Here is a 12,833-nt window from a genome sequence, read left to right on the forward strand (position 1 = left end):
TTTGGATAGTAAGTGCTATAAGAATTCTGAGGAAGAGGTTGGTTACTATGATTTGGAACAACCCAGGAAGAATTCACAGAAGAAATGGCTTTGGACCTGGACTTTAAAGGACACATAGATTTTTTGCAGACTTTCGAGTACATCAGCTAGAAGAGACCTTTTAAGATCTTCAAATCCAACCTCCTCGTTTTTCAGATGAAGCACAGAGGAATGAGAGAGGTGACTTGGGTAACCAAGATCACCCAACTACCAAACAACAGAGCCAGGACTAGCATCCACGGTCTTTGGCTACCAATTAAGTATCCTTTCCCCTATGTGACTCTCCTTCCTATTAGAAAATGCAGATCAAAAAATATTCCCCGTCTGATAAATCCATATAAAAGTTTGTTATAATAAAGCCTGTAGTCCCATTTCTTATATTTTAAAGAAGTCTCACTAAACTTAAAATACCCTGATTAAAAAAAAACTACATGTGTCATTTAAATCCCCCATTTCAAAATCCACTTTTGCTATTTAGGATAAGAAGAAAGCTTTGGGCTGTTATTTTCAGCTATTTGTACAATGTATTGAGGATCCAATTTCCTGGGTTTAAAAATAATACATTGCACCCAGAAATACCAGCAAAGTTATCATTTTGAAGTAACTCGTCTTTGAAAATACATATTTTACAAGCTGATATGTGATGAGGAAGGGGAGGGTGTTCTAGACAGCAGAAATTATGTTCTTCATAGCACCCTTTCTAGGCCTTTTCCCACATTGCTTAAATTTCCAATCGCCAGATATTATCTCATCTGATCCTCACAACAGCCCTGTGATCCAGGGAAGAGAAGTATTATCATTCCATTTTACAGATGAGAAAATTGAAACTCAGAGAGCTTATGTAATTTTCCCCAAGGTTATACAAGGTAGTCAGTGGCTAAGTCTGAAATTGCAGCCAGGTCTTTAGGCTCCAATTTCATATTAACTGCTCTTTCTACTAAAGCATCCTATCCAATCAGTCGCTAAACATTAAGTGCCATAATAAATATTTATTATGTATCAGACATTGAGCTAAGAAATGAGGTTACAACGAAAGGCAAATGACAGTTTTTGCTTTCAAGGAGTTCAGTCTAATGGAGGTAGGAGGGAACATCCATGTTAGAAATAATTAAATCAAATATTACTACTTAAAGATATAAATGTTTCTTATTGTGAAGTTTTTTTAATTCTTAAAATTTTCAAAAAAATTTAACTAAGTTGAAAAAACCTAAATGAATAAGACATTACTATGCCTCATAATACATGACACATGAGACATTTCACTGAAAATCGTGAGACTTGCCACAGATTTGAGAAGGCCTTACCCATCTTACCTTACTATGTCTCAGAAAGCAGAACTGGGAGCATTACGTAAAAGCTGTTAAGAGGCCAATATAGGCTTGGCAGAGTGCTGATGATTAGAACTATTTGAAAGCAGAATGAGCTACTTCCAGAGACAGTGAAGGTTGCATGACTGACCACTCAGAGATTCTGTAGATGTGATTCCTGTTTAGTTTGGGGTTAGATTAATTGAACTCAAAAGTCCTCTTTGACTCTGAGTGTCCATGATTCTGTCATAAGAATTCTAGGAGATGGTCTCTAAAATTACAGAAGATTCCCTTATTTATCATTCTTTCCTGTCACTGAAAGCAAAAAAAAGACATATTCTTAGTTCTACTTTTAACAGTCAAAAAGATAAATGTTTAAAATAGTGCATTCATGCACAGCCAGGGTAAAAGTATTAACAATGTGAACAGCCCATTTCTTGTAATAACTGGAGCTACCTTTGAAAATAGGCATTAATGAGTTATTATTAAAAAAGGTTAATGTAGCCATAGGCAGCTAGGTGATACAGTGGATAGAGTGCTGGGCCTGCAGTCAGAAAGATTCCTCTTCCTGAGTTCAAATCTGACCTCCAACACTTATTAACTGTGTGACCCTGGGCAAGTTATTTAACCCCATTTGCCTCAGTTTCCTCATCTGTAATATGACCTGGAGAAAGAAATGGTAAATGACTACAGTATCTTTGCCAAGAAAACAAATGGCATCACAAAGTGTTGAATGTGACTGAACAATAACAAAAAATGTAACCATGTAATTCTTTGCTTCTCTACATCATAACAAATGTCTTTTCACTCTCTAAAAATATGAAACTTTACCAAGAGACCAATGAGGATTGAGTTGTGCTTCAATGCAACTGATTAGAATTATAAAGGTACCATGAAGATACTAAATCATCTCCAGAAAACTGCTTGCATTTAAGAAATAGGGCTTTATTTGTTATCTGTCCTTTAGTGGAAAAAGTTTGAGAATTCACAATACATCACCAAAATGTGCTTCTGTTGAAGCCAGAGAGACCAAATGGACTTAGAAATCATTGTCAAGGAAAATGGGGAAAGTATATCAGATAATTATAAAATTTCACTAGTTCTAATTTAGCTTCTATCATTAAAAATGTCTTAATTTGTCCTAAAACATGATAAAGGTGAGTAAAGTCATGATATGAATCATAATTGGGGGTGGGAAGAGAAAAGAAAATTAAGAATTGAATTCCAATAGCTGCAAAGAAGACTAGAAAGAACATTGAATCAGAACATCTGGATTCAAATTTTGACTCTGTTGGTTATTTGTGTGTCCCTGGGATGGTGGCTTCATTACTCTGTGTCAAAGTTTCTTCATTTGAAAAGTGGGGAGGGGGAAAAGAATTAGATAAATTTCTGAGGTTCTTTCAGCTCTAATCTCCATAAACTACACAGAAAACAAAATTGATAGAATGCCTGCTGTAATTTATTGTAAAATGTCTAATGTATGAGACAAATAATTGTGCTTCTCTATGGTAGATAAATTGAGATTTTATCAGAATATTCTTTTTGGCACTCCTTGAAACAAAAAAAAATGTAAACCTTAAGAGATTTGTGGGTTTTGTACATAGTCAGACACTTACTGGCAATGCAAACCACCAGAGTTAATGTTCAAGAGAAAATATATGATATGAACACTATCTATGCCCAGAGGTGCTTGGCTAAAGTTGTGGTTTTTATTCCTTTGAGTTTCTATTCCAGGTTTATAGAATGTTTGAAAAGAGATGCAATTAAGCCAAATCATCTTGAGAACTTTTATGTAACTGAGAAGATGATAGCAAATAGATTAAAAATGGAAGAGATCCATCAAAATGTCTGTGACAACCTCTTTTTTTCCCCATTAACCCAGTATAGTCACCATATTTGGACTCAAACAGCATAATCCCCTGTATGCCACATGAGAAAGTAGAAAGACACTAAAGAAAACAGAGAGGAAGAGAAACATGAAGAGGTGGCTCATATGTATTCAAAGGAGGTCCATTTTGGAGGAAAATAACCTAACAAAGGCATTTCTTTTTCCATTAGAAGTGACCAAGAAGCCTTGGTTAAGAATCTGTGTTCATTTTAAATATCCTAGGAAAATAATTTCTAAATTGTTGTGGATTCTTGAAAATGACTAGTAGTGATAGTTTCATCATAAATCTCTAGTGCAATAATCATGAATATATGCCAAGTACTTATAACACAAAGATTATTAGATTCTCTCATTCACAACTGACCCTGTAGCAAGCATACCCTTGCCAGATATTTCTGGCATTCCCCTCTTTGCTTACACTCAGATCTACTTATTTCTCTGAGAAAAAAAATAATACATATATATATTCATAAAAATGGAGCATAAGGCATTTGGAGATAAGAACCTCTTGTAAACTATCACCGCCCACTTCATCAGCTTCAATCAAATGATCAGATTGAAAAGATGGTGTAGACTACTGGATACAATAATTTTTGTCTTGTTGCCACAACCAAGGAAGTGAGGTAAGCACTGAGAAAGACTCATAAGAGAGTTTTGCTGGCCAACAGATTATTCAGTTCATTTCCATATGCATTTGCTAAGTGCACTGCATCAAATCCCTTGCTAAATGTGGGGGATACAAAAAATAAATATAAAAATATGACAGAGGGGATAAAAAATAAATATGAAAATATTACCTGCCCTCAAAAAACTTAGGTTTTACTTCAGAAAAGAACACATTTAGAGATAAGAAAATGTTAAACATAGACAAAGTAAATATAAAGTAATTTCGGGGGACATGGGAAGGTGGAGAGTTCTAATCTCAAACACGGGAAGAATGGGGAGAGACTTCAGGTGGGAAGTCTCCCCGGAACACTGATCAACCTAGGGACTTCTAGAAGCAGCAGTGAGGTAGAGCACTGCAGTCATATGAGAGTGCCTATATCCAGGCAAAGAGATGGGAAATGTTAGGAAGGGAAAGAGCAGTATCAATATTTCAGTAAGTGCTGTCCAATTGTGCGTGTTATTAATGGTTTTCATTTCTTTAAGCACCCTGATAGTGTTTTTCTCCTTTTGAGTTCCTGGAGCTGAATTCTGCAGTGATTTTCTTTTCCATAATAAGGTCTTACCCAAAGAAGTTGGACAAAAATAAAAGGATTGTCACAAGGATCTCTACTTGTCCTTTTTCAGTTAATTGATTCCTGACAGATCAGAGACAGATACAAGTAGAGGAATCTAACTTTGAAGTCCCTGGATAAGCACAGTGTTGTATTTTGGCCAAGAGTTACACAAACCTAGGGGACCTGAGAGCGTTGTTAAGCAGAGGTGCCCATAAAGACTGAGTCAAATGTGCCTGGGTGTGGCAGCATGCCTAGCTCTCTATTTTTGCATATCTGCGATTGCAGGCAAGGCATCATCCTTGTCATGTATACTGGATCAGTCACCATGAGGATCATTTGTAGGGTTAGAGGACATGTCCAAGAAATCTATAGGGTAACAGTGAAACCTGAAATTGAAGGATTAATGCAGCAACACTTTCATGAAGACTCTACCAGCAAGGATGAAAGGAGGCTCTGGAGAGTGGCAGAATTGCTTCAACAGCTGCAGAGAGCTTCTTTTCCTTAGGGGCAGGTAGGTAGTACAGTGGATAGAGCACTGGGTCTGGAGTTGGAAAGAACTGAATTCAAACTCAATCTCTGACACTTTTTAGTTGTGTGACCTTGGGCAAATCACTTGACCTCTGTCTGCCCTCGGTTTTCTCATCTGTCAAATGGGAACAATAATAGCACCTACCCCCCAGGATTGTTGTTACAATCAAGTGTGATAATAATTGTAAAGCACTTAGCCCAGTGCCTGGCACATATTAAGTACTATATAAATGTTATTTATTATTATCTTATACCCTACCTGCTCAGTTCTGTCCTCCTGGACAGCCTCTCTAAAATTTAAAGGACCTTCTCTGCATTCTTACTGTACATATCCTTCAGGCAAGAAATAACAAAATGTTCCTTGGGGATTCAAGACTCTAACAGCCACCCCATTACTGTAGTCATTCTCAGAGAGTTGTGTAGAGATCTTGGTCAAAAGGTCCTGAGGGAAAGAGGTACATGAGGAAGAAGGATATGATACAGATCGTGCCTAGATTGTTATTATATGGTGACATAGGAAGGAGGGAGGTACTCCCAGAGATCCATTGCCCCAGTCACCCACATGACAGTCTATATTACTTAACTGAAATTGGTTTGATGCCTCCATCTATTTTTTTTTAGAAAAAAGGTGGTAACAAGAACATCCTTTAAAACAAAGTGTGAAATTCTTTGAGGAAAGGTGCAATATTATCATTGCCATGTGATAACCAAATTGGACTGAAGGGGCAAATTTAGTCTTGATATAAAGATGAACATACTATCAATTAGAACTATTGACATGTAGAATGGGCTTTTGGTGACAATGGGTTCTTTCTCACTCACTGGAAAAATCAAAGGTTGAATGAACATTTATTTAAGAGAGGTTTGGGGGCATGGTGTGGGATTTTTGGTGTGGGTTAGAGTAAATAAGATATGAGGTCCCTTCTAGCTCAGATTCTGATTCTACAATTTAGAAACTCAATGAATATCTATAAACAAAGAAACAGGCAGAGATGGGATTAGAGCAATATATTTCTCAATAATTATAGGCTCAATTCTTTCATTTTCATGAGAGACAGCACGATTTATGTGGGCAAACAAAATAGAAACAAAAACTCAAGACAAAATCAAGGTGGAGTGAGAAATTCATAAGGATCATGGATTTAGGGCTTCAATGATCCTTAGAGGTGACCAAACTTAGCTCCTTCACTTTGTATGAAAACATTGAAGGCTAGAAAGGTTAAATAGTGTGACTTACCCAAGGTCATACAAACAGTAAACAGCAGAGTCATGATTTTAATCTGTGTCCTCGGACAACAAATCCCACATGTTTTACCAAGTGCATTAATAGTTTACAAACAAAAAAAGGAGGGGAAGAAGGGCAAGAAGATGATGATAAAATGTAGGCAGGAAAGAGGCAGTGTGTATGTAATGAAATGACACTGAATCATTTTTATTTATTTTCAGAAAATATTTCACTTTGCTCTTGAAAATAGCCATACCTGACTAATAATGGTGTCACTAGGCCCCCTTAGCACCGTACCCATCAAAGGTGATGCAAATGCTTTATCATGACAACCTTTTTTCTTAGGCAGCACAAATTCTTCAAGTGGAAAGTATTAAATTGAGATATGCAATTGGCGAACACTATGTTGCTTTGAACTCTGGCTGGGATGTATTTAACCTCTCCTGGTCTTTCTAGAAATCAAAACCAACCTAGAAACCACTTTAAAACACTCATTCCATTTCTTTCTTTTTGTCTATTGCTATGTGTGGAGAGGAAAATGCACACAAACCCTATGAACTATAACATTAGAGGACATCAAATGACGGTGATTTTGTTCCTCTTCATTCAAGAGGTAAGAGAGAGCTTAGAAAAGGGTAAAATGAGAGTGTGAGGCAGGAGGCCCCATTTATTTCTTTTTAATGATTCTAGCCTAAGCTGAGCTTTTATCCACTTAAGCCCACAAGATAAGTTCACTCTGGAAATCTCTTCAGTTTGGCTTTGCTCAGATGTAATCAGACCTGCTCTGTGTAGTCCTAATTGCAAACACATTTCTTGTCCTCAGCCACCATTCCCAAATATGCAGCAGTCATACACTTGCCAGACTTTTCTGGCATTTTTTCTACTTGCCTTGCATCCAAATCTACATATTTCTGTGAGAAAAAGATGGAAGAGAGATTGTCAACAGGATAATTATATACCGATATGATCTTCAATACAGGCTCCCTTTGCAGGTCGTTTTCCATGTGTAGGGTTGTGTCTTCATCCACCCACTGCTGAACTCTCCAGGCTGTGAGTCACAGAGATGAAATGTTTTTGAAGTACAAGCATGGATACATCAGAAGCTTTTCACAGTGTTGTTTCAGACATTTTTGAAAAGACTTTTGGAAGAAATGACAAATAAAGGAGAGGGAAGGGAGGAAATCATGGGACACAAACCACTCTGAAAATGCATTTGTGGTGTTACTCTCAAAGAGAGTTGTTGACATGGAAGTAGGAACAGTGTGTTCTTCCCGACAGTCTTTGCTCTGAAGCATCCCAGACAGTGAAGGAAACGAAACTAAATACAAAATGCTGTGACTTTCAAAGATGACAGAATTATCTCTTTCAAAATGACTTTCTTTTCTGGCCCAGCTGGGGATATATATGTGTTTCTACTATACACCCCCATCAACTAGCAAGCTATTACTCAACTTTCATCCTAACTCATGGAGTCACACTCCATGAGGATTATAAACTCATGGAGGATAACATCATTGGGCTCAGGGTAATCGCAAACATAAGTTCAAATCTTCAGTTTTGTGCAAAATCACAAATCTTATTTATTTAATTCATAGAATCATTTACTTCACATTAATTTTTTTCTACAGGTACAATTAATGGAATTAAAACATAAAGGCATAAATGACTCGACAAACTGATATAGGAATATAATGAAATATTATTGGGTACTAAAAATGATGAGTAAGAGGAATTCAAATGAAGGTAAGAAGACCTATATGGACTCATACAGATCAGAGAAAGCTGAATCTGAATACCAATAGACGACTACAATGTGAATGAAAAGACCACTGAGATAAATAGGTCACTTCTATTACATGAATATGAAAAACTTTGCATGACCCAAATTAATGCAACTAGAATAAGAAGGGAAGCAATTGGCCAGAAAAAAGTGTTTACATTAACTATCTATTATTACAGTCTGATAGCCAAAGTATGTAGAGGACTAATGGAAATATGTAAGATCAAAAGTCATTGGGGATGAACAAACAGTTCTCAAAAGAATTGTGAACTATTATAAAAGACTGCTACAATTCTTTTTATTATTCTTTTTAGTCACTACACAGAATTATCCTAAGTAACTCTGAAAACAAAACCTGTTTTGGAAAACAGATAAGGAAATATATCTCTCATCTTTCAGTAAAGGAGCAGGTGACTACAAGGGCAGAATGTTGCAAATCTCCATCATCCTTAAAAAAAACTCCTTGAAAAAGCTATCTAGGAGGGTGTGGTGTGATGGCACATGCCTATAATACCTGCTGAAGGAGAGGCTGAGGCTGGTGGATTGCTTGAGTTCCAGAATTCTAAGCTACAGTAGGGCTTAAGCCAATTTGATGTCTGTCCAAAAATCTAGCACCAAACTGGGGAGCCCTGAGAGCCACTAAATTACCTAAGGAGAGTCAAATTGGCCCAAGTCAGAAAGAGAGCAGGTCAAGACTTCTGTGCTGATCATCAGGAGGCAATGTGTGGCCACAGCACTTCCATTCAAGAGAAAAGGGGGGAGGAGAGGAAAGGAGTGGAAGGGAGGCAGGGGAAAGGGAAGTCTACACTCACTCACTGCTGTCTCTTCTCTTCTCACTTGATCTTCAAACCTTTGCAATTTTGCTTTCAACTTAATCACTCAACTGAAACCACTCTTTCCAAAGATTCCAAATGGTTTCTTAACTGTGAAATCAGATGGTCTTTTCTCTGTCCTCATCTTTCTAACCTATCTTCTACACTTGACATTGTTGACCACCCCCTCCTCCTGTATACTCTTTCTTTTAGGGATTTTCAGGACACTATTTTCTCATGATTCTCCTCCTATCTGTCTGCCCCTTCTCACTCTTCTTTACTGGCTCATAATTTATATCACACTCTTTAACTATGATATTCCCCAAAGATCTGTCCTAAGTCCTCTTCTCTCCCTCTGCACACTCTCTCTCATTAACCTTATTAGCACCCTTACTTTTAATCCTCATCTACATGCAGATGACTTTGACAAGATATATCAATCTTTTTCTCTATATTGTAGAGACAGCAATAAAGATATCCAGCTCCAGCTTCTGCTTTGAACTTGAGCCAAATGTCATCAATTGCCTATTGCAATAAATCTCAAACTTTTGGTCTCAGTACCGCCCTACACTCATAAAGAATGTTTATAACACCACCACCATCACCCCCAAGAGCTTCTGTTTATGTGAGTAGTAACTATAAATATTTACCATATTAGAAACTAAAACATCTTAGTAATATTACAAAAATAGTTTTTATTTTGTAGACCAGCTGAAAGGGTCTGGAGACCCCTAAAAGCCCTTGAGATCTGTTAGCCTCTTGGATATTTCAAATGAAAATGTCCTGGGTAATATCTCACACTCAACATGTCTAAAATTGAACTCACTATACTTCACTCTGAACCTAGCCCTCTTCCTAATTTGCCTGTTTCTGTTGAAGGCTCAATGATACTTCACAATCTCATAGGTTCATAACCTTGTCAATATCTTCAACTCCCTACTCTCTCTTATTGCTGGGATCAGTTGCCAAATCTTGCCCATTTCTCCTGTAACATCTCTCTTGATCATGATGGAATTCTACTGTGCTATAAGAAATGATGAACCCAGTGATTTTAGAAAAAACATGATAAGATTTGGACAAGATAATGAAGAATGAGATGAGCAGAACCAAGAGAACATTGTATACAGTAACAGCAATGTTGTTTTAAGAACAACTGTGAGTGACTAAGTCATTTTGACTATTATAAGTATCCAAATTAACTACAAAGGATCTATGAAGAAAGATGCTGCCTCCAGAAAAAGAACTGATAAATAGAAGTATGTATAATGTGGTTTTACATATATACACACATACTTGTGTCTAATGGTAGCCATCTCTAGGGGGAGGGAAAAACATAAAAAGTGCATAGCAGAGAATAAAAGAAAAATGTAGAAAGAAGCATGAAAAGCAGAGCAGCTTTGAAAACAAGTCGGACTTATTATACAGGGTTGTTGTTTTTTTAAGTAAACAGTGTGAAATATAAAGTCAGGGTTTTATAATGAATCCTCTTTTTCGGTTGTGCTATATACATGGAAATGTTCTCTTTTTATCTTTGTTCATTTAATTTCAAAATGAATTTTAAAAATTTAAAAATATTTCTCATATCTGACCTCTTCTTTTCACTCACATAGGAACCATCTTTTAGATGCAGCTAAAGTATTATCTTCTACATGAACCTTTCCTGATTTCCCCAACTGCTAGTGTCCAGACTCCCAAACAATCTAAACACATATATGTGTATATATGTATATATACATATACATACATATATGTATGTGCATGTGCACTTTTGTCTTCCCCATTATAAGGTAATGAACCATTAGGAGAAAGGCTTATCTTTTTCTTTGTACTCATATCCCCAATGCCTTGCAAAGTCCTTGAGACATAGGAGGTACTTGAAGAATACTTGTCAATTGATCATTGCCAGACATGTTCAGTGTACTGGGTTTGGGGTTTTTTGGTTTTGTTTCTTTTTTTTTGTTCTTAACTGGTTTTCTTTGGAAGGGTTCAATTTCAACATTGTGGGATAGAAGGGACTGTATATCCAAAAGTGACAGTGGTGTTGAAATAAGACATCAATAAACTTCTATTAAAAAGAAAAGAAATGACACCCCAAGAGTACCACTGAATAATGAAATCCACTGGAAAATGTTCTTCTATGTTCTCCTTGCTCTGTTGAATTCCTAAAACACCCAAGATAAAAATGAGGGTCCCTACTCTTTTCCATCTTCTGTACTTGGTCAAAAAATGTCAAACAGTAGAATGTAAGACTGGAATAGACATTGAAAAGTGAGTTCACAAGAAAGTAATCTACCCTATTTCAAAGAATACGAATAACCAACTCCAAATTTCCTTTGTTACTAGTTAACAACTCTATTTTCTTTCCTATTGCTAATCTAATGTTTGCATGCTGCAACTTGGTTAGTCATTAGTGAAGTAGGATAATGGTTTGGTAAACCATTGTATGGTAAACAATACTGTATTATATGGTAAACCATACCATATTGTATGATGCAATAATATCATATGGTATGATTAAGTTTCATATTAAAGACATACCTAGGAATCCTTGTGTCTGAAGTAAATTCAGTGTGTCCAGTATATAGAAAAATCTATACCAGATGAAAAGGCATAGACTCTCTATGAAAGAACCAAGCTGTGTTCCTGTGGCAAAACCAATGGTCCTTGACTCCATATCCAAAGAAACATGGAGGCAAAAGTAAAGCAGGACACATAAGAGCTTAAACTCCAGTACTTCATGTGTGTGTATGTGTGTGTATATGTATATGTACACACACATAAGTGTATGTATGTATATATGTATATTCCCATAGACATATATAGTCCCATAGACATTATCTTCCAACTGTCTTTTAGTGGCTGTATTTCTTCTATGGCATTTTGAACACAAGAATATCTATCAGGCTGGGAAAATAACTATTGAATATAAATTATATTTTCCAATGTGAAGGATTCTAATTTTAATAATAATTCTTACATACCACTAAATAATTTAAAGTACAAATGTTGATATGAACAATTTTCTAGAGTTGGTAAAGTTATTCTATTAATATCCTGATTTCCTATGTGATCTTCCTTCTTCTGGTGTTTTCCTTTTCCATTCCATCCTCTAAAGACCTGTCAAATTACTATTCTTCACATTTTCTCTTCTATCTCTTTTACCTAGAATGCACTCCCTCCACTTAGAATTCCTTTTATAACAATAGCTCAAGTACCACCCATGCTTTTTATGATCCCTATAGTTTTTAGTGTTCTCTTTTGCCCCACAAATTATCTTGAATTTCTTGATCTGTTTAATCCTCCCAGGAAAATGGCAGCCCCTTGAGGACAGGGATTATTGCCTTCTAGTGTTTATATACCCAGTGTTTAGCACAGTACTTTGCACTAAGTAGGTACTTAATAAATAACTACTGAATTGAACTGGACTGAATCGAATTGAATATATAACAAAACCCAGACATAGAGGGTAAACTCACAAAACACTACCTTCTAAAGTCTTCCTATAGGAAATTTGTGCTTGGAGAGAATTCAATGTTTAATGAACAAAGGTTTTCAGGAAATTAAGATTAGGGTAAATGCTTGCTTGATTGCCAATCAATGAGTAGACTTTGGCAATGAAGCAAGTCTTTATTAAGTACCTGAAATGGATAGAGCACTGGTTCTGGAATCAGGAACTGAGTTCAAACCCTGCCTGACACTGATTAGCTGTGTAACCTTGGACAAGTCACTTAACCTCTATTTGCCTTAGTTTTCTCATCTGTAAAATGGGGATAATAATAGCAACTACCTCCTAGGGTTATTGTGAGGATCATATGACCTAATGATTGTAAAGCATTTAGCACAGTACCTGACACATAGTAAGTGTTATTTATTACTACTACTGCTGCTGCTGCAGTAATTACTATTACTACTACTATTACTACCACTACTACTACCACTACCGCTACCACCACCACCACCACCACCCCCACCACCACCACCACCACCACTACTACTACTACTACTACTACTACTACTACTACTACTACTACTAC

The 12,833-nt window shown here is 36.5% G+C and overlaps 1 long non-coding RNA gene across 1 annotated transcript; it reads left to right on the forward strand.

Moving 5' to 3' along the window:
* Nucleotides 1-6,551: 6,551 nt before the first annotated feature.
* LOC138154747 (uncharacterized) lies at nt 6,552-11,649 on the forward strand. The gene is made up of 3 exons (XR_011166677.1): nt 6,552-6,820; nt 7,836-7,950; nt 9,260-11,649. It is a non-coding gene; the product is annotated as an uncharacterized lncRNA (long non-coding RNA).
* Nucleotides 11,650-12,833: the final 1,184 nt, after the last annotated feature.

Source organism: Petaurus breviceps, unplaced genomic scaffold (genome assembly GCF_028583685.1).
Source record: "Petaurus breviceps papuanus isolate PSGF00001 unplaced genomic scaffold, PetGlider_PUasm1.0 91133, whole genome shotgun sequence".
Taxonomy (NCBI): Eukaryota; Metazoa; Chordata; class Mammalia; order Diprotodontia; family Petauridae; genus Petaurus; species Petaurus breviceps.